Source organism: Herpailurus yagouaroundi, unplaced genomic scaffold (genome assembly GCF_014898765.1).
Source record: "Herpailurus yagouaroundi ecotype Mexico unplaced genomic scaffold, PumYag 77, whole genome shotgun sequence".
Lineage (NCBI taxonomy): Eukaryota > Metazoa > Chordata > Mammalia > Carnivora > Felidae > Herpailurus > Herpailurus yagouaroundi.
The window spans coordinates 96,190,861-96,213,842 of NW_024412388.1; the positions used below are offsets into that span (position 1 = coordinate 96,190,861).

Consider the following 22,982-nt stretch of genomic DNA (forward strand, 5'->3'; position numbering starts at 1 on the left):
GTTTGAGTCCCTGCTTTCCATTCTTTTGAGTATCCACCCAGAGATGGTACTGTTGGACACAGGAATCTCTAATTTTCGTGGAAGCAATCCTCTTTTTAGAATCAGAAATAGGCACAGGAGAAGCGAAGAAGGAGAAGCACTAGCGTCACTTGAACACACACTTTGTGCTCGGAATTGTATGTCATCTGATCTAAAGGGTACAGCAAGCCTGTGGGGGAGCTATCATTTCCGTCGCAGAGCTGGGAAAGCCAAGACCCAGCCTTGAACATGGTTTGTCAGTTGGGGCCGCACCTTGAACCCAGACAGACAGCGGTGGGGCCCAGGCAGGTGGCTGAGCTTAGGATGGAACCATAGAAGTGCGGGGGCGGGGGGGGGGGCGGGGTGCTCACGGCTGAATTGTCCCTCCACTGGGGAGATGGTGAACTCCCCTCAAAGATCCCGAGGAATGGGGCGGCTGGGTGGCTCAGTCGGTTAAGCGGCCGACTTCGGCTCAGGTCATGATCTCGCGGTCCGTGGGTTCGAGCCCGGCATCGGGCTCTGTGCTGACAGCTCAGAGCCTGGAGCCTGTTTCAGATTCTGTCTCTCCCTCTCTCTGACCCTCCCCCATTCATGCTCTGTCTCTCTCTGTCTCAAAAATAAATAAATGTTAAAAAAAAAAAAAAAAAAAGATCCCGAGGAGTATCCTGCGGCAGCTGGGCAGGGTGGGGAGTGGGGTGGAGAGATGTGCTCTGCAGGCTGTGAGGCTTGGTGGGCAGGGGTCTGTATGCCATCTTCAAGGTCTTTTCCTATCTAAACTTCCCAGGTTCCTTCAACAGTTTCTCAAGCGTGACAGCGGCCAGAGCCCCGCTGTGCCTCCTGCTCTCCCTCTGCCAGACCCGCTCTGGCCCCTAACACAGCAGAACCTGACACATCGCATCACAGCCTGCGAATCAGGCCTGACGATTCCAAGGCACCAGGGGACTGAGCTCATCTAAAGAGAGTGAACTCCTCTCTCTCTTCTCCCCTATTTTGAGCTTCGGTTCCCTTTTCAATAGTGCCGGTTTTACGCTTTCCAATCTGAAGAACATTTGCCTTGATGGGAAAAGCAAAGGAAAAATAGGAGCCGAATAATGCATTTCATTGTGGGGCGTATTACGCCCTGCAAAGCGCTTTGTGACTACCAGCTCATTTGGTCCTCGTTGTGACCCGGGGGCTAAGTAGGGCAGTGTCATTACCCGTTGAGCAGGGTTGAACGACTTGCATAGGGTCCCTCAGCTAGTTAGCGGCCCCGGCAAGACTGTTAGGGGAAATTCTGACTACACAAGCACAAATCATCCCAATCAGGAGGCATCCACAGACACTAATGTGGCCACGCCGGGGACTCTCAGATAAACACTCATTTGAAAACCAAAACTAAACACAAAAGAAAAAGGCTGCTTTAGCTGTAAACAGGCAAAGCCCAGCGCCAGAGAGCAGCGTGGCCCCCAGAGAAGGATGGGGAAGAGGCCAGCTTTTTAGGAAAAGTGCGGACACAAACTAAAAACATTTTCAGGTGTGCTGATAGCACGATCCCATGCCCTCCCCAATGCAGCGAACAAGCAAGCAAGCAAACAAAAAAGTCCAACAACAAACACAACAAAACCATATGAAAAACAACACTCACAGCAAAGAACAAGACAGGGTGAGTCTGCTGCTTAGAGAAAAGCGGAAGAACACTGATGTAGAGGAGACAGCTCCTCGGGTGGCAGGAGGGCATGGGGGACAGAGCCCAGGCGGATGGGGGGAGAGGCCAGGCTCGGACAGCCCGGTTCCTCATTGTGAGACACTCCCCGTCCTGCCCCTCTCATGTTCCAGACGCCCAGGGTCCTGGACTCCGTGTTTATCACACTTTGTCAGAAAGGGAGATCAGCACGGCTCACCCCAGCGTTACAGAGACTCTAAGAGCCAAACTAAGACTTCCTCCTTAGTATAATCGGAAAGATCGAATAAACTGAAAAATAAGGAACTAAAAAAAGTTCTGGTTCCGTACACTATCTCAGCTGCCTCAGGCTTCACTCAGCATCATTCTGAGGGTCACCAGTGATCCAGAGACCACAGTTGGGGGAGGAGTGGGCCACACTGTGGGTCACTGATGTCTCAACCCTGTGGTCTGAGGTTTCTCCTCACTTTGCAGTGTACAATGTGGCCCACCGCACACAGGGGTTCCTGTCCACTCTGCGCATGCTTCCCAGGCAGCACACCTGTCTTGTGGACGTGAACACGAACCCCTGAACCTCCTGTTGAGCACAGCACTGCCCACAGCCAGACCCCCAGGAAGCTTTAAGGGTCCCTGACGTTGGGCCACATGATCGTACTTGTCTGTCAGATTTGTCTTCAATTATGGGAGCTTTCTTCCAGGTCTTTTCCTATCTCCAGTATTTTCACATCACATTTATTTTTTCCATAATAAAAGTAATGCCTGCTCATTGCAGAAAATCTGATTACTAAGCAGAAAAGCAGAAAGAACTAGAATTGTCCATCGTTCCATTACCCAAAGATATCACCGTTTGTATTTTGTACTCTACCAGTTTTTATTATTAGTTTTAAAAAACATAGCTTTTGGGGGCACCTGGGTGGCTCAGTTGGTTAAGCGTCTGACTTCGGCTCATGTCATGATCTCACGGCTCCTGAGTTCGAGCCCCGCATCAGGCTCTGTGCTGACAGCTCGGAGCCTGGAGCCTGCTTCGGATTCTGTGTCTGCCTCTCTGTCTGTCCCTATCTGCACCCTCTCTCAAAAAAAATAAACATTAAAAACATTTTTTAAAAAAATCATAGTTGTTAACATACTATCCATGTGATTTTTATCTCTTGTTTCTTCCTATACTGTGATGAATTCATCACAAACATCATGCTGCATGTTGATTATTTCTTTTGCTTGTACAACGAACATTATTAATAACAGCTCTGTCTCCTGAGGATAGATCTAAGAAGTGCCTCTCCTGGGTACCATGTCCTACTTGCAAGGTTTGAATGGGACTATATGTTGCACCCTTACCAGATTTATTCAGATTCATTAAAAATCAAAATGGAAAGTAATTTTTATGAATTTGCTAATTGACAAGGCAAGAGTAGCTCTCTAGTTGTTTGAATTTTTGTTTTGATCACTAATAAAACTGAAAATTTTTCATCTTTTGGAAAACTGACTTTATTATTTTTTTTAGTGAATTGTTTATATCATCTCTTCGGCTCCCTTTCCCATTATGCCTCAGGGGCTTTATTATTGATTTATACCAGCTCTTTATATGTTAAAGATATTAACCATTTATCCAATATTTGCTGCAAATATATTTTTCCCAGTGTGACTTTTAAAATCTGGGTTCATTATACATTTCCCATATAGCCACATTGATTTCTTTAGCTGCTCCATTTTCTTCCTCATTGGAATTATATGTGATTTTTATTGCTATAATTTCATTTTTAAAGTCACCCACACCTTGTGAGCTATGTTTTCTTCTGGAGTTTGCAGCCATGGGACCATAATAACTTCACTTCTAACTTTAAAGCCTAGGATATATATCTGCTGTCATGCATCATGGTCTCCGTTGAGTGCACCTGAGTGCACTGCCCCCCTACCCCACCCCATCCCTTATCATGAACACATAGAGATGTTCAGGCCTTACACCCTCAGGTGTGGTTCAGGGCTTTTTACTCTCTCTTGTGAATGCTTATTCAGGGCAGAAGGTCACTCACAGGTGGTTTATTATGTTGATGAATTCATGATACCTGAAAGATTCCTAAGGATGAAGAATTCATTCAGGGTTTCAGAGGACAGTGGCACCCTAGAGCAAATCCCTACTCATAGGAGACACGGGCCTTCTGTCATAATAACACCTAACACTGAAAAATCACTTAAAATATGCCAGTCATTGTTCTAAGTGCTGCACATGAATCACCTGGCTTAATCTCCAACAACCCTGTGAGGCTGGCGCGGTTATTACTGCCAGTTTTCGGATGAAAAAAACGAAGGCACAGGGTGGGTAAGTAATTTGCCCAAGTGTGTCGCAGAGCTGGGAGACATAGGCTGTGCCACTAAGAGAACAGATGTGCATGCAGGTGAGCAGGAGTTTCCTGGAGTGAGGCGGGGAGGCAGCAAACGGGAAATGCCCAGGCGAGAGGGGGAGGCAACAGGTGCTGGTTGGAGGGGGAGACTGAGTGAGCGCCCACTGCATCCCGTGATCCTGCTTGGCTATGTGACCCGCAGTGGGTTCGTACTACAGGAGCCCATCTTGCACAGGAATCAGGGTTTTCCCCAGCGATCTCCCCCCCGCCCCCCGCCCCAGACACTGAGCAGACAGCATTTTGATATCTGCCTATATTGTAAGTTAGGTATAGGGATTCCCGGGCCTAAGGAGGGCAGGGACAGATAATCACAGTGGCAATAGCTAACCTGTGGGGAGCACTGAGTATATGCCGAGCACCAGGCTAAGAATTTCGTGTGCATTACCTTATGCACTCGTTGCAATGTTCCTGTGAAGCCAGTACGTTATCATACCCGTTTTGTCTATGAGGAAACTGAGGCTCAGAGAGATTTATAACTTTAATGAGCAGAGCCTACTTGACTCCCAAGTCTATATACATTGTCTTCACTTCCCTCTGCTGCCCCCTCCCTCAGGTGCGTGGTGTTGGTAATTATCTAGCTCCTCTCTCCCTTCTGCTCTGGGACATGGTGATGGTGAGCCGGGGCTGAGCAGAGGAAGAAGAAATGGGGCTCCAAGGGACCCAGGAGGGGACCCTGCCATTCTTTCTCTAGAGCCTTGGGACAGAGAAAAGTAAGAAGATGGACAGTTTCCGGGTTGTTCTATTCCATTTCCTTTTCACTACTGAGCACTGGTGTTTGGAGGTGGTGGGGAGCACCTGCCTTCTGCACAGGGGCTACTGGGAGCGGCTCCTCCAAAGGAGCAATGTGGGGTCCCAAGCTCGCCCCTCCACAGCAAGCAGCGTGTCCCAACCAGGCACATTTGGGCATGGGAAGCAACGCCCCCAGTGATCCCGGTTCCCGCCATGTTTGCTGGGCTCAGGGCTGTGTCTGGTGCAGGCAGCAAGATCTGACAAAGGCTTTTTCCTTCCCTCACAGAGCTTGGCATTCATACAATGTCCTTGGGGCTTTGTGAACAAAGATGGGACCCAGCTTTCGCTTCCGTCTACCTGTGGCTGTCTCATAGTAATTGTCTCGCTTTATGGGTTTCTGTCTCGGCTTTTAGCTTGTTATGGTTCTTGTTTGAATAGAAAAAGAGTGCATTTATACTACGGATCTTCATCTCCCATTAGTGACAGCGCGAACCCGCTGCCCTGGCTGGGCTGGCTCCCTTACCGTCACCCCAGGCAGTGACGCCACGGATGCGATCTGTGTGCTTCAGATGCTGTCGGTGCTGTCTGGACCACACTTCCGGTTGGAGGGCTCTGAGGTATCTGTTCTACGTCACCCAAGAAGATTTGCCAATCCCCAGTCCCTAGGTCCACCCTGAGAGGACAGGTCTTCACTGTGGCCTGAGGGGACCTCTGTGAGCCGTCACATGCCACAGCCCGGTATGCTAGCGGATGGAGTGAGCCCTGAAGCTCTGCTCAGCTTTCTGTCCTCTCGTCTGGACACTTGACTTTCCTCATTGCTGTGGACACCCCCTTTTGCCACCCAGCTTAAGCTGTGGACTTTTTTTTTTTAACTTTTTTCATGTTTATTTATTTATTTTGAGAGAGAGGGAGAGAGCACGTGTGAGAGCAGAGGGGAGGGGCAGAGAGAGAGAGAGAGAGAGGGAGAGAGAGAGAATCCCAAGCAGGCTCCACGCTGTTAGCACAGAGCCTGATTTGGGGCTCAGTCTCATGACTGTGAGATCATGACCTGAGCCGAAATCAAGAGTCAGATGCTCAAGTTAAGCAGGCCACCCAGACGCGGCAGCTAGGGACTGTCTTTGAACAAATGGGGCGCTTGGAACCAAGGCACTGCCTCCCCCGTCTTTGAATTCTGCGATGCTTACAGCCTTGCTCACACCCCATCCTGGATCCCCTCTGGCCTTGAGGCAGCTAGAGCCACTTGAAGACAAATGAACATACCCCTTGCGGTTGCACGGCAAAGCCCCACAGCACCACGGGCGTTAGAATGCAGTCCTGGCGAGGCCGAATGGGAAGTGAGGGGGAAGATGATCAAATATGTCTGATGGCATGTGGTTGTGTGTGGCTGGAGGTGGAGGGGTGAAGACCTAAAATGAAAGGGGGTGCTCGAGCAGGTCTTGAAGAATGAGTAGGGATTATCTAGGTAGATGAGCTTCTGGTGAGAATGTTAGGGGTAATGCAAGTGGGCTTTGTGGAACAGAATGCAAGAGTGCAGACAGTCTAGGGCTACAGAGGGCAAGGCAGGGAGAGCTGGGTGGATCATGGAGCCATGCTCGTTGAGCGCTAGGAGAGCATCTCTAGGGGGTGGGGGCGGGGGGATGGTGACATGGTTATTGGCTTCGTTAGCTAAGAAGAAGGACAGTCTTCAGGGGTAGGTGGCGACAACACGGCTGACTTTAGACATGCTGCACTCAAGGCAGGTAGCAGGAACAGGTGGATAGGTAGCCGTGTCCCTTGGGGGTGCTCTCTCCTCACTTTGAGCACTGTTCTTCAGTGATGTTATCCGCTCAGCACCCGAATAAGTGATGACTTTTACATATCAGTCCCCAGCCCAGCCCTCCGCCCTGGGAGGTGGACCCACACAATCCAACAACTTACTGGACATCTCCATCTGAATGGCCCCACTCTCCAGGCACCTCAAGCCCAACAGGTTGCTGACTGAGCGGACTGTCCTTCTCTGCCAAATGCTTCTCCCTGTGGGGGCACTGTATCAGAGGACAGTGCACCCAACTGCCTGTCTGAGGTGGTAAACTGGGCACCATCCCAGACTCCCGCATGGCAACATGGCTCACGGCACCTTTAACGCTGCTTCTGCCCTTCTCATGTTCCCTCCCAGGTCACTCCCCTGCCCCTCGCCTGGTCACCGTCATCCCTTGGACATCGTTATGACAGTCTGCACCCTTCTTCCCTCAGTCTAAATCTCTGCCAGCCCATCCCCCACTGCCAGCAGGGTGGATCTATATGTCTATATATTTTTTAATTTTCTGATTCCCACTAAAATTGATGCTCCATGTGGGCTCCATTTCTACAAAGGCAGAAATCTCTGTTCATTATCATCACCAGTGCCTGGGACGCAGCAGGAGCTCAATAAATATCAGTTGAACAAAGAATGAATCTAAAGATATAAATCTGGTCCCATCTCACCCTTGCTTAAGACTCTTGCACAGCTTCCTATAGCTTTCCAGATCCAGGCCAGTTTCTTAGCGTAGCATATAAGGTCTGGTCCCAGCTCAGTTCTCAAGCCTCCTGTATCTACTCATCACTTTCTGTACCTCTGTCTCTGTTCCAGCTACGGGAACTTCCTTGCAGTTCCTAGAGCATCTCTTAACCCAGCAATTGTCCAAGTGATGGTCTGTGCAGTCCCAAGAGTCTTGAGACCCTTTCAAAGTGGTCAGTGAATATGCAAGAATGACTAATAGATTTTAAGTTCGACAGGACATAAAAAGTACATCGGTATGGTTCAGATTCCACAATGCAACTACGTGCGCAATGCTTGCTGAGTTTTGGTGTGGCGTCAAAGAAGAATGCCCACCCTTACCTGACAAGGCCATTTCAGTACTAGTATCTGTGTGCCAGGCTCCCGGAGCACACAAGCTGAGAAGTCCCTCCCTCGCTCTCAGGGCCGACCCTGCATTGGGCCGACCCTCAGAGAGGTGCCTCCTTTGACTGTGTTTCCTAGGTGCTCTGCTGATCCCACCTTGGTCCTGGCCTTTCTATGTGGGTCTGGGGTTTCTTCATCTGCCTCAGCTAAAACCACACATAACCACAGACTGAATGCAGATGTAGGTATGAGAATCCACCTGCCTCCTGTTAAGTCAGACCTCTCTCCCCACCGCGCCCCCCCCCCCACCAAGAGACTTGCAACAATGTAAAACAATGCCACTCTTCCCGCTGGTTTTATTTTGGAGAATATAGCTATTTTTCATAAAATTTATGTTAACACCCAATGGATTTATTATTTTCAAATGAATTAATGGACACACGCTGTTAAATACTTTAAAAATTCCAGTTTTTTTTTTTTAACATTTACTTATTTTTGAGAGAGACACAGAGCGCGAGTGGGGGAGGGGCAGAGAGAGAAGGAGACAGAATCCGAAGCAAGCTCCAGGCCCTGAGCTGTCAGCACAGAGCCTCATGTGGGGCTCAAACCCACGAACTATGAGATCATGACCTGAGCCAAAGTTGGATGCTTAACCGACTGAGCCCCCCCAGGCGCCCCTAAAAATTCCAGTTTTGATTTCTAATACTGCATATACCCCACATAAATAAAAGCACTTTGGGGTCCTTGATGATTTTTCTGAGACCAGAAAGGTTGAAAACCAGTCTGTTAAACTAGAAGATGTGGGAAAATGTTCTTTTTTATATCAAAATAAGCATGGTTTGCATGAATTTTATAATCAAATAGGACATCAGAGAAATTTGTGGTGGATGGATTCAGGCAGCATCCCTGCTGGCCTCAAAGGTTTGCGATACTCACTCTGCTTTAATGGTGGTTGTGCTAACTCCCTCTTTCGTCCTCAGAGAAGAAGGAAAGTAACGGATGGACGGATGGACGCCAGTTTCTCTCTTTGGGCAGTCTCAAATCTCTTGCCCTGAAGGCCCCACCTCACTCTTACTTCCTCCTTCTTGCTCCTCCTGAACTTTGCCTGCCCGCCCATTATATTTTTCTCTTCAGGGAAGAGATTATATTTTTCTCTTCAGTCTCACCTCCTCCAGGAAGGCACCAACTGTCCCAGTCCCTGTGCTCCCAAATGTAGATCCATGGATCTGTGCTGGGCAGGCTCTGTGAGCATTACCTGGGGGAACATTTAAAACACACAAGCTCTCTGGGTCCAGCCCACAGCCAGAGATTCTGATTCACAGGCTCCAGGCATATACATTTAAAAAAAAAAAAACAACTCTCTCTAGGAGACCCCTTGCAGCCAGGGGTGGGAAGTGCTGGGTAAGTGGCACTACCTTGAAGTTTTTTCTTCAGCAAGGCTGTAATCTCCTGGAGCACAGGGGTTAGAATCTCTCTCCTTTATATACCAGAACCAAGAGCATAGGGCTGTGTGCGGGGCTGGTAGTTCACTTCTAGAACCCCACTGAACCGGGCGACCGAAGTCACAGACTCAGGAAGCCCCACCTTCATTTGCACTGGCCCTGGACCTCCCTGGCTGATGATCAGGAAGCCAACAACAGGCGTCTTTCAAAGGCAGGTGTATGCAGTCCCAAGTATGTGTATGTGCAAAGCACAGAGACATAAAGGGGCTTTTAACTCTGCCACTAGCCTGGGATGTTGAGTGACAACATGGATCAGATCTGCTGATTCTCTCTCTCTCTCTTTTTTTTTTTTTGGTTCTCTTTCTGGAGGCTTTCTAACTTCCAGAAGAATTTCCAGGATGATTTTGTCAATCCAAGTTAACTTTAAAAAACACTAATGCAATTCTCCCATTATCTCTTCTATAATTTTATATTTCTGCAGTGTCCGAATCCTTTAACTCTTTTCTGAAGATGTGCCCAACCTCACCCCCTTCCCCAAGTGTGGGACAGCTAAAACTATTTCTAGGACCGGCACCGAGAAAGGTGGCTATGGAGGGCGTCCCAGGTCCTGCTTTTTACTTAGACCTGTAACTGCTCCATCTAAAAACTCAAGCTTCAATTCAGATAGAGCCCCCACCCCCACCCCACCCGAATCCCCCTGGAATGCAGTGGCAGAATGACAAATGTGGTACTGGAGATAACTAGGCCGAAGGGAGGTGTACTTCTAATGGTATAAATACATCTTTGGTAAATCTTCCCACCAAGATGTCTTTATAACTAAAAACAGCCACTCTGTTCCCCATGGCTGCTGTGAAGGCTGACGGGCTTTTGTATGTCAAGGGGAGCCATCTCTCCTCCCTCTTCCAGCTCACCACCAGCAAGCAGACATCACACTGGGTCCAGGAGGTAATTAAAGTTTCAGGGGCAGGTGGGAGGCAAGAGGGGAGAGAGCCAGGAAAACAGTAGGACCACACATCAGCAGTGTTGCCAAACTGGCCTTGGTCCCTGGTTCTTGGTGACAGCCAAGCATCTACATTCACTCGTTTTTATGGAGATTGAGAAGAAATGGAGGCTTTGCTTTTTGCCAGTTTCGACACCTCTCTGCTTTGCACATTAACAGGCTCGCCGTTTGACACCACTTCTAATCCATCCACTACTCTGTGGAGGTGTCAGGAAAACTTGCTAGAGATACTAGGGCCCAATTATGGCGCCTAGTTTACACTTGAATCTTGACAGATGCTGGAAGCCTTTTAGACTCTGGGATGATTAGTGTAGACCTTTCCCTTTCTTGCGAGCAGCTCGAAGTTCTGCAACTGTTTTGTCGCCATCCAATGGATCCTTAATGAGCGGCCCTTCCTAATGTGGCCCACAGGGGCATCAACGGCTCAATGGCAAAGAGCCTGAGGCCAAGAAGGAGAGGCGTCTTGCCTGAAATTATGCTTCAAGCCTGTAACAAGTCCTCAGTTCCTTAGAAATCATGCTCAAAATAAGAAATTCAGACAGGTCAAGGTAAGAGCAGAAAGCCAGCCAGAATTTTTTTGGATGAAGAAAAGAGAACAAATTAAGGGGAACACTGTCCAAATGGTGGCGGTGCTGATTTCTGGCACAAGCACTGTGCCTTCTGCTGTCCATACACGAAGGCCAGGGCGTCTAAAATAGAGCCTCTCGATACCATTTTCTTTATCAATTTCTTTAAAAAAATTTTTTTTACGTTTTTATTTATTTTTGAGACAGAGAGAGACAGAGCATGAGCAGGGGAGGTACAGAGAGAGAGGGAGACACAGAATCGGAAGCAGGCCTCGGGCTCTGAACTGTCAGCACAGAGCCTGATGCAGGGCTCGAACTCATGGACTGTGAGATCATGACCTGAGCTGAAGTCGGACACTTAACCGACTGAGCCACCGAGGAGCCCCTCTTTATCAATTTCTTAATTCAGAGGGGCATCTCTCTGGATGTACAGCTGATAATTGGTGTGTAGGTAGGCCTTCAGGGAAGACGGAGGTGGGCAGCAGTGACTGAAAACCTTTACAAACGAACAAACTAATCTGATTTAAAAAGCTGAAAAAGGCTGAAGAAAACCCAAGAAGACGTAGCCCTGAACAGAGCTTATTACAGGAGGGAAATGAACTGTCCAGGTTATGGGTCGAGGGCCCAGGGCTCACAGGCTAAGAGTAGGAGGAAGATTGGTTACCCACAGGCAAGGATGCCTCTTTGATAAAGGGGGAAGTAGGGCTCTAAGTCATTTGAGATGGCCCCTTGGGTGGGCCTAATTCCATTTATCTATTCTGCCATTTCACACGGGGCAAGATCAAGGCTTTGACCCATGGAAGGGGTTAGATATATTCATCCAGCTCTCTCCTTGTTCCTGTGACCACCTTAAAGTTGGATGCGAGGATAAGGCCCAGGGAATGAAAGTAGTCACTGATGTCCACTGGTCCACTGGAATTTGGAGAGAACTTTCCTATAAAGAGCAGGTGTCTTTAAACATTCAAATAGGAGCCAAATCTGGTCCTGTGGCTCAGACTCAGATTTACTGCTCCTTCTGTTAAAAAGAGCTTGGAAAACAAAACAAGAGCTTAAAACCAAAACTCAAGACTTACTAACTTGAGGAATTTATCTCAGTTCTACATACCAATCTCAGTTCTTTCCAGCTAAACCATGATCCTCAGTTTCTGCTCTACTTACTGAGAACACACAAACACATCGTCTGAAGCTTGGAAAGGAATTTAGAGATCTTCTCAACCGATCTTTCATCCAAAGTGGAACCCCGCAACAGCAACCTTGACAGGTGATAATCCAGTCTTTGAACCCTTGCCATAACGAAGAATGAATTACTTCTCCATGTAATCAGATTATCAGAGGCACCAATGGGGAGAAAGTCTTCATCAGGATCCAGCCAAAATCTGCCTCTCCCCAGCTTGGGTTCTAACTCTGCCTTCTGAGGATACACAGAGGAAGTTTATCCCATCTTTTATATGACAACTGTGCAGGTATTTGAGACAAGGAGCAGGCTGCTTCCCCAGCAGGACATGATCCAGGTGCCCAACCTCAGACCTGCTTCGGTCTGTCAATATCCTTCCTCAAATGTGGGGCCCTGTTCTGGGTACAGGTAAGCCAACTCATTTGCAACCAGTGGGGTCGCGTTGACCCAGAGGGACAGGCAGCAGCTTGGACCCTGGTGGCTGGGAGGGTGCTTGGCCCATCTAAGGGGGAAGCTAAGAGCTGTTTCTCGGATTCTAGGCTCATCCAAAGCAGCCTGCCGAGATGGAAACAGTGCTGGGGGGGGGGCTGTGGGAGGGAGTCAGCCAAACCCAATGAGACTTTAACTCCTGAGCTTTGTGAACCAGGCACTCACAGAGTGCTGGCTCTCCTGTTTGGCAGTGGTTGGGTGGTGGTGGGGGTGATCCATTCTAGCTGTTGTTGATTTTAGCAAAAATATTCAGAAAATCAGCGTCTGTGTCATTTTATGTAAATCCAGATCCATCTGTCACCGTCTATTGTACCTCCAGGCTCTGTAAAAAATTGTTAATACAATTGTTGTTGTTTTTCTCCAAAGGCATGTGGTAACATCTTTAGAAATCTCTGGCGTAAGATGTGGGCAGAATGCGTGGCTTCATGCCCTGAATGATGCTGACATTTACATGGGCGGATGCTGGACGGGAGACTCTTGGGCGTCTGAGATAGGAGACAAGTGACCGTGAATCCCAAAGGACAAAGTCACGGTACTCCCTCTGCTGTGTCCCCGTCACAGCGCTGCCTCCGGGACTGGGCGCTGCCAGTTCGGGCTGCTTGTCTTCTCCCCATGGTTCCTTCCATGCCACAATCACCGCCGGGGCGTTTTGCAATGGCCCCCTCACCTTTCTCACCAACCCAATTCCCCTCCTTCCCAGTAATCTGGTTCCTTCTGGGCTCTGATTTTTACTCAGAACCTCATTGACTGTTGACAGCTCCATAAAAGGTGGTTTTGAAATATCCAGGATGGATTCTTCTTCTTAGTCTGCACCCCGTTGACGCAGACCCTGTACCTTGTTCTCTGCGATGTTTCTCTGGGCCTTGTGGTTGGTCTCCGCGGGAGTGGGCTCTCCCGTACTGACCCCGGAGCCCCAGGGATGGCGACCCCTCCACCTGACAGGCCAGAGTGATGGGGGGTGTCGGAACCCCACCAATGCCACAGACCTGCAGTGGCGCCAAATTACAACAGCAACCACGACCTACTACTACGCGCCGACGGTGGGCTGGCCCACGCATGCGCGCCACTGCGCAGCAGCCACGTGACGTTGACGCCATCCTCTCAATCCTCCAGGGGAGGACATGAGTTTCCCAGAAGTTGGATCAGCTCCCAAAGCCTATGCATGGCCTCCAGTGCAGCCCTCACTTCTGCGTGAGCTCGCAACGCGAGACTCCGTCCCTGAAGAGAAGCCTGTGTTCTTGACATGCCCCTGATGGCTTTGCAGTTAGGAAAGTAAGCATTTCAAAAAGCATAGTCTTGGCCTCTTGCCCAACCTCTGTAAGCCGAGCCGGCACCACAAGAAATATACATTTAAGGTAGTTTTCATAAAACATGTACTTACTAACAACAGTTGCTTCTCATTCAGTGCTCTTCCATATTTATTAACACATTTTATCCTCTCAGTTACCCTGCAAAATTGACCAAAATGTGTCCTTATCTGTACGTGGAGGATAAAGAAGCACAGATCCAGAAAGGCTTAGGGAGGTACTTAGGGTTTCAGTAAATTAATCACGAAGACTGTCACTTCCCTTTGCTGGCTTTCACTTTGCATTGAAGCAATAGCTCCTCTGGTCTGGTGGTTTCTCCAAGGTCAGTATCACGAGTTCCCCATCGCTCCCCTCATCTAATGCTATTCTCTGAGATACAGAACACCCTTCTGAAAGAAGGTTTACCCTCAAAAAATAAGGCAGAGATCCTGCCTTGCCCCAGTCAGACCTCTGTTGCCCACAGAATTGCACCTCCTGAGCAGTTGGCATGGGCCAGGGGGGCTTTGCTCCGCCAATGGCTCTATGAAGCATTCATCATTGTTTGCCCGCTTTGCAAATGAGGAAACTGAGGATCCGAGAGATTAAGTGAGTTGGCCAGGTTCTTACAGCTAGAATGGGGTAGAGCCTGGGCTTGAACCCAGGAAGCTTGGGCTGCAGAGTTGAGAGTCCTCCTGTGGTCTGAGTAGTAGAGAGCCGCCAAGCTGTCTGGAGGTAGTGCTGGAGGAGCAGTGGGCTTCGCGGCCTCTTACAGCCGTGCTGCCCAGCACCAGACACTGAGATGTGGTCGACAGAAAGCCTGGGATGCCTTTCTCATAAGCTGTATTTAATCTGGATGTTCCCCAAGATACACTTACATTATAAGTCGTTTTTTATGTTAAAAGCAGGAGTTTACACTTACATCCATTGCGTTTTTAAAATAAGCATTTTTGATTTCAGAATAGTTTTAGATTTACAGAAAAACTGTGAATATAGTGCAGAGAGTTCCACACCCCTTCTCCTCTGTTACTAACATCTTACATGTTAATGTGCTACATTTCCCCACAATTATTATTACGCACAGACCATACTGTATTCAGGTTTCCTGAGTTTTTACCTAAGGTTCCATCTAGGACGTCACCTTATACTTAGTTGTCATTATCTCCTCAGGCTCCTCTAGAGGGTGAAAGTGTCCTAGCATTTCTTTTTGATGATCTTGACAGTTTTGAAGAGCGCTGGCCAGGCATTTTGTAGAACGTCCTCAATTAGAAATTGCCTAATATTTTTCTCTAATAAGATGGGGGTTACAGGTTTTGGGGAGGGGGACCACAGAGATAAAGCATCACTGTTATCACATCATACCGAGGTATGCAATCATGCCCTCAACATGACTTGTCCCTATTGATGTCCACCTTGAGCACCTGGCTGAGGTGGTGTTTGTCAGGTTTCTCTGCCATGAGGTTACAGTGATCATCCCTGCCCCTCGCTACACTGTCCTTCTTGGAAGGAAGTCACAAGGTACAGTCTGCACTTTGGGAGTGGGAAGTTACGCTCTGTCTCCTCGAGGGTGGGTTATCTACAGAAATCACTTGCATGTCTGCCTTACATTTTGTTCGGAGTAAGCCCATCACTTCAGGTGCTGGGGACCTGTTTGCATCCTGACACTGTGACCATCTGGTAATTGAACTTTCCTGGCTGGGTGGTGTCTATGCATCTATGAGCATGAGTTCTGTGTCACTTACACAGCCATTGGACAGACCACCTTTAAAGAGATTCTCCTGAAATCTTGGGGGGCACTTGGGGGGCACAACTGGCATTCTAGGGGACATTTCTGAAGTCACATCGTTGTACCAGTGCCCAGACCACAGTTCTCCATCTTATCCACAATGTGAGAAGGAATGACCTCATTAAATGTTTTACTGAAATCAACCATATGCCAATCATATTCCTCTAATATCCTCGAAAAATATACCTAGTAAAAAACCATGTTAATTTTGGATGATTTCTTTTTAGTGACCCTCTGCTAGCTCCTGGGTATCTATATATTTTCTACGTGCACACAAACGAGCAATCTACCACTCTATCTGTTTAGAGTTTCATCAGTTTGATCCTAGACTGCTCAATCCAGAGCTTCTGGATTCTTGTTTTTGGAAAAGCGAGCTGTTTCCAGTCTTTGCCCATCTCCTCTGTTTTGTGTTGTTTCTCAACAATCACAAGCAATGCTTCTGCCTCGTATCTGCAAATTCCTTAAATCCCGGGACATCAAACATCTGGGTTGAGAGTCCTGACCGCATTTAAGGATGATAGATATATTCTTCCTGACACGTCAGATCGAAAATTGTTCCCAAAACAAGAGGCGGGTGGCCCTACTTTTCTCTGTCTCTTCCGGGGGCACGGTTTTCCACGCAGGCTCATGTGCTGTATTTCTCGCCTGCCCTTCAGTGCTACCCGGACTCCCTTTTGTTAGCTATTTCTTTTGAACAAAGTTAATATTACATCATCTTCCCCAAGGAGCAGTCCTTTATCATGTTCATTTTCCTGCTTCAGGCATTACTTAAAAATAACAAAAACCACTAAAAGCTAACCTTTATTGAAGGGTTTGATAGAACAGGAGACAAGGGCATTACAAGCAGAGAATAATGATAATAATAATGATGATGAATATGTATTAGACCAAATGTGCCAAGCACTAAGCCAAGCACTTGACAGGCATTATCAAGCATATTATTTACAATAACCCTTCCGGATTAGATATCACTCCCGTTTTACAGGTAAGGAAACCGAGGCTTGGTGAGGTTAAAGAGCTTGTCCGCTATCACAAAGCTGAGATTCAAACCAGGTGGGTCTGATTCCTGAATCCTTGCAGCAATAACTACAGAAATACCCCAAGTGCCTTTTTGCTGTCTGGGTTTTTAAAAACATGTTTATTCCAGGCTTGGACTTTCAGACATAGTTCTTGCAGGGTGTGGTGACCCCTGGCACCCCTCCTCGTTATAATGCCTTCCGTCCTCTGAGGTGTCCCCGATCCCTTCCGAGCAGGAAACCCTCAGAAGCATTCTCCGGACCTTCATTGGTCCCTTTATGTTAGGTCTCCGTAACACGAAGTCTCCAACCCCTCCCCAGATTATGCACAAAATTTTGTATTGACGTGCATTTTTTTTTTCCCCTGGGAGAAATGGGCTATAGTTTCATCACGTCCTCAAAGTGATTTGTTATCCACCCTTCATTCAAACACGTATGAGTCATTGTTTGTGATGCCTCCCTTTTTCTCTCAGAGATGGTTTGTGACTGTAGCACAGACATTTCATCTTTATAATTCCCCGACCCTCTAAATTGTGTTCCCCTTTGGCCCTGGAACTAAACTTACTGTTCCACTGAGCTTTTTAGATTCTCTGTTTATAAAACCGCAAATTTCTGTCTGCAAATGCCAGCGTTCCCTTCCCTGGCTATCAGTCGCGCTAAGATGATGTGGCTCTCTCTTCCAGGTTCCCATCCCTGTTCTTTTTGATACACCGAGTAAATATTTGCACAATTCCAATGTGCGAGGCACTGTCCTAGGCAGAGGGGGAACCACAGTGAACAAAATGCAAAGTCTTTGCCCCTGGGGGACGCAGCATTCGCCAGATAACAAATAATTCTTTTCTGTGGATCACGGTTCAATCTAGACTCCGTCCCCCTATTTTCCCATTCTATCTTTTTAAATTTTTTATTAATTTTTGAGAGAGAGAGAGACAGCACGAATGGGGGAGGGGCAGAGAGAAGGGGAGACACAGAATCCAAAGCAGGCTCCGGGCTCTGAGCTGTCAGCACAGAGCCCCACGTGGGGCTCAAACTCACAAACTGTGAAGTCACGAACTGTGAGATCATGACCTGAGCCGAAGTCGGACGCCTAACTGACTGAGCCACCCAGGTATCCCACCCATTCTACCTTTTAAGGAATAAAATTATTAGTGGGTCAAATAAAAAAAAAAGACGTCAGCTCTCCTGCTTTTAGCAGAGCGATACTGCAGGTGTTTAATTAGGGGGCGATCCTATCACCATTTCCTTCTGTCCTGTGCTGCTGGGGCATCACTCCTGGGCTCGTCTGGCAGGCAGCTCGTCGTGGCACATCCCCACTCAGATCTCTCACCTGGTCTACCCCCTCTGGCTCACAGATCTCAGACATGCAGGCACCTCCCTGGCATGTGGCATTCCCCTCTCCCTATGCAGCTAGAACCTTCCTTGCTGTACCCTCTGGGCATGAGCGTCATCAGGCAGGCAGGAGGGCCCAGGAGATGACAAGCAATACTGTCGTCTACTCTCTGTGCTAGTGGGGAGACGGCGGAGAACCTAACTCTCCTCTGGAACTGCTGCTTCTCAGCTTTCTCTAGAATCAGTGTGCTTAACCGACTCTCCACGTGACTGCGCGCAAGTTAAGTTCCCTGAGGTTCCTTCCTTTCTCTAACAAGGATAATGATACTCATTTCGTGGGGCCGATGGGAGGAGTAAATGAGACAATGGTGTGTCGCTAAAGTGCCACTTGCCAAATAAGCCCCCCAAAAAAGGGCAGAACCCAGGTTGGCTCGCTTGCCTTTCCCGCGCTGTCACATGGGTCTTCCTCCAGCCTCCCTGGCCTTTCCACTTGAGTGTCTTATTTTAGTCTCTGCCTATTCGGGGCTGTTGAGGAGAGAAGAAAGAATGGAGAAGTATGTCCTCATATGCTGAGGGTGGCACAGGGCTAGGCCCAATGTGCCCCGGGGCCGGGGGGATAACTCTTCACCCAGATAATGCCATTTTCAACAATTCCTGATTCTCTGTGGATTCTCTGTGCCGGGGCACACCGGGGCTTTGCTGCATGGAAATACACTCTGGAGAGAAGAAGGGCATCTGGGAAGCGGAGCGCCTGAAGAGGCCATCCAGGCATCAATCTGGGTCCCAAATGCCAGCCAGCAAGGGGCCCAGGTGTCCTGGATTCAGGACTGCTCTTGCTAAGCTGGGCATTCACAGGGGATGTGGGGCTCAACAGAACTCCTGGCAGGAGTGCCATGGTGATGGGGAGTCAGTGTGGACCTCCAAGTCGGCATCAGCGGTCCAGACCCTCCACCCGCCCTAAGTGGCTCCCCTGGCCAGACCACTGTCCTTTAGTTCAATTGCTCCATTTGAATGTCCCTCTGAGGATCAGCCTTGGGAGCAGCAAGGACCTCCTACAGGTACCAGAGCCCAAGAGTGAGAAAGGGGATACCACTATCCATGGGGAGACCTACCAAGGCTCTGACTGGGGAGCAAATGCCATTGAGAGATATCTGGGCTGCCAAAGACCCAGCTGGGTCTGGAAGGACTTGGAAAAATATTTCAGCCTAGGCGCGGGTAACTGGAGATCAGGGCAGAGAATGATTCCAAGGAGGGTCCTCACCCTGATGGACAGAGACCATCAGGGGCTCCATGGAGCAGCCAGTTAATGCCAAGAAACTCTGCCAAGGTGAGTGACACCCACTGTCAGCCATCTGTACGACTGTCTGTATGACAGGTGCTCTCCCAGTTCCGCTGTGCATACGGGCCGAGAACGCGTGGCGGAGAGGATGAACCAAGGGGCCATTGCCAGAGAATAGAAGTGGGGAGAAACTATAACCCTGAGGATTCAGCTCAGGAAGTAGAAACACCAGCTTTCCCAGCCCCACCCCCCACCCCCTCCGCTCTGCTCCTTGGATCCCAGGAGTCCTGGTTGGGGGACAGAGAACAACAGCGGTGCATCTTGAGGGCAAAGATGATGTTTTAAGTTCATTTCTGGCATCTTTAGCATGTTTCTAGGCCTGAGTTCCACCCTTTGCTGAATGAATGAATAAATGATGCTGTTTATTACCTTGTCTGGGATGAGCTCAGTTGGGATCCTCTTTGATTACTTTCACTGTCCTTTGCTCTCTGAGTCATTGATTTGTTTCCAGTCCTACGGGAAGCTCAAGCTAAACTCAGAAAAATGGTAGTTGGGGTCTGGGGAGGAGACTGCATAGTCAGAATAGTCGCTGGAGCTTGGGGTTCCCATAGCAAGGCCCTTGAAGGTCCTGCTAGAGGCAGAGCCCCAGGCATGGGACTGATCCTATGGTTCCAGTAGACTCCAGTCCCACTGGAGTCTCCAATACGTAGATTTCCTGGGCTGGACAATGTGGACGAGGAGAGGGCTGCGTTCCCCTGGTGTTTCATTGTGAGCAGCAGGAGAAGATAAGGTTCGCCCAGTCTCTCCATTATGGCCAGATGGTGAGGGCCCCAAGCTCTCTGTTCCCAGAAATTGGGGCAGGGCTCAGGGGCTCACGGGGGAGCTAAAAATAAAGCCAGTCTGTTTCCGCTCTCTTGGTGGGAGTCTGGGTGGTCTCTGGGGATAGGAGGGCTGTGGTCTTCCCTGCCTGGATGGACATCTTGCTTCATTTTGCCCCATTGGGAGCAGCGAGGCACCTTCTTCCCTGTAGCTCAGGGTTCTCTGATCAAGGCATCAGTGCCAGGCTAGGGAGTAAGGTAGAAGGTAGTGACAGGCACAAAATAAATCCAGTTGAGAAACTAGATCTACGGTTGCAAAAAGCCTACACCCCTCCAATTGACCCCGTGTTTCCCCTTATGCTACATTACCTCTGCTCCTTTGGCTATGCACTGAAATGTTACTTAGAGTTACTGAACACCCAAGTGCTGGTGGACCGTGGTGCGGTCGTTCTATGTTGGCGTTAAAATGGGGTACAGGAGTGGAGCTGGGTGGGCAGGCAGGTCTCACGATCCCTGGGACTTTGGTTCTCTCCAAGAGTGACAGCAAACACCCCTTCTGCCCCTTTCTTCCAGCTCCCCATATGGCCCCAGAGAAGAGAGGCGGCCCCCACGCTGAGGCTCAGCTGGCACTTCTCAGGGACAGGAAAGAGGCAAGGTCCACAGCAAGAAACACGGGTACAGGTGGAAGTATCTCTCCGAATGGGAGCAAGGCATTCATTCGTTCGCTGGTTCGCTCGCTCACTCACTCTCAACCAGCCAACATTTTATTTATTTATTTATTTATTTTATTTTTATTTTTTTTTAACGTTTATTTATTTTTTTTGGGACAGAGAGAGACAGAGCATGAACGGGGGAGGGGCAGAGAGAGAGGGAGACACAGAATCGGAAACAGGCTCCAGGCTCTGAGCCATCAGCCCAGAGCCCGACGCGGGGCTCGAACTCACGGACCGCGAGATCGTGACCTGGCAACCAGCCGACATTTTAAAACAGCTTATCAAATATGCCAGATGGGCAGGAAAACGAGGCAAAGGCAAACTGGGCCCAGATTCCACCTTCGAGTTCACCGTGTCCCTGCAGACCTCTCTGGGAGGAAAAGCTCATTTTTCTAGGAGGCAGGGAGGCCCCTCCTTGATAACCAATGCCGCTTCAAAATGATTCCTCTGTTGTCAAATTTTACAAAAGCCTCCTGCTTCTCTGATGCTTAGATATACACTTCTTCTATCCTTTTGTTGGTCCGTCATTTACCAACTTTCTGCTCACTGAGAACCAGGGCATTTCATCTCCTGCCAGCCCCAGCACGGCTGTCATCCCAGGTGACTGCAGGGTCCATGTGGACCACCCTGGCAACAGCAATCCTCCCGGCCCCCCCGGGAAACACTGTTTTCATTCCCCACATGGCTCTTTAACAGATGCACCCTTCCCTCAAGCCCCCTTACCCCTCCCCAGCCCTTCCCTTCCTTGGAAGTCTTGCCTCCAAGGTTCCGGGGAAAAGGGTGCCAGCTGCGTGCTCAGCACGCCCCCCCCCCACAAAGTTACCTGCATCCCCACTTGTCCTTATCTCTCCCCCTCCATCTCACTACAGAAGGCTGCCTTCCTCCCGTCAGCTAATCCTGCCAGCACGCCAGCACCTCATCGGCTCCTGCCTCCTCCAGGACTGTGTGCCATCAATTATGCCTTTATCTGGCATCTTCAACCTCTCCGGCTCCACTGCTCTCTCCCCAGCTCAAGGTTCTGCTCGTTAAAGACGAACACACCTCTCCTGACCCTGCACGCTATTGTGGCCACTGTCCCTTTCCTTCCTAGCTGAGCTTCTGAAAACGGGTCCATGCTCATTCCCTCTCCTTCCTTGTCTTCCATTCCTACTGTAATCCCTGCCATCTACAGTGCAACGTGCCCACCAAGGCCATGATGGTCTCCATGGATTAACCGGAAGGTGGCTCTTCGTCTCTGAACTGGCTGGCCTTGCTGCGGGATATGCCTCTGTTGAAAACGCCCTCCTTGCTGAAATTCAACCCTCCCTTGGCTTCTGGGAAATCATTCTCTCCTGGTTTCTCTCCTGCCTTTCTGATCGTGCCTCAGATCCCTTCGTGGGCCCCTCCCTTCCATAGGCAACTTAAAGTCTAGTGCTCCCAGGGGGTTCCAGGTACTTCTCCCCTGCTCCATCCAGTAGGGGATGGTGCCAAGGTCAGAGTCTTCAGCCTGGACCTTCCCTGCATGCCAGACTCGGCACATCCAGCTACCCATCTGGTATTTCCTCTTACCTCTGACACCTCAAATCCAGCATATCCCGAAAGGATCTTCCCATCCCCACGTCCTTCCTCCTCATGTCTCCTCTTGTTCTTAAGGACTGCTTCCATTCCAGTGACCTAAGCCAGAGACCGGGACATCCCTGACCTGTCACTGCTTACAACTGCCTTATAGGTTAACTCAGTCACGCTGTGAGCTGCTGCTATTATTATACCTTATTCAGAGACAAAGAAAGTGAGATACAGAGACATGAAATAATTTACCCAACGCAAGGTCATCTAGTTAACAAGTGGCCACCTGGGATCTGACCCCAGAGAGCCTGGCACCAGAGTCCATGCCCTTAGCCATGAACCCCACGACCTCTCTGTAGCCAAAGCCTGTGGATTCTGCTTCCTTAATAATTCGTCATCACTGTCCCCCTGGACCACTGCCTCCTAAAGGTCTGGTTGGCCTCAGCCTTGCTCCCTATAATTCATCCTTCGGTGGGTCTCCATGTCCTTCAGAGTAAAATCAGAGTCTCTGGGTGGGTTAGCAAAGCTCTGTTTCTACGTCTCCAGCCCAACACACTGGAAGTATGGCAACCATATAATTTATTGTCCTAACCGGGATTGTCTGAGAGTGAACACGATACTATTTATAATTAGGCTGGGCCAATAGTATAAACCAGGACAGTCCCAGGCAAACTGGGATATATGGTCACCCTAACTCTCATCCACTTAGATTGAAATATTTGCTGTTCTCCGAATACACTGTGTTCTTTTACCTCTGGGCCTCTGAACACACAGTTCCCTCTACCGGAAAAAGGCCATTTATCCTCTTTCCGGAACTCTTCCCTGATGTCATCCCCCCCTCCCCCCGACAGGTTATGTAAGGCACCCTTCCTCTGT

General features: G+C 49.1%; 1 protein-coding gene and 1 long non-coding RNA gene across 4 annotated transcripts in view; both read right to left on the reverse strand.

Annotated features, from left to right (window-relative positions):
• Positions 1–22,982, reverse strand: part of KCND3 (potassium voltage-gated channel subfamily D member 3) — a 208,805-nt gene that overhangs the window by 43,881 nt on the left and 141,942 nt on the right. The gene's annotated exons all lie outside the window — the stretch shown is intronic.
• LOC121027688 (uncharacterized) lies at positions 12,562–16,427 on the reverse strand. The gene is made up of 2 exons (XR_005788867.1): positions 13,719–16,427; positions 12,562–12,659 (listed from the first exon to the last, which is right to left on the reverse strand). It is a non-coding gene; the product is annotated as an uncharacterized LOC121027688 (long non-coding RNA).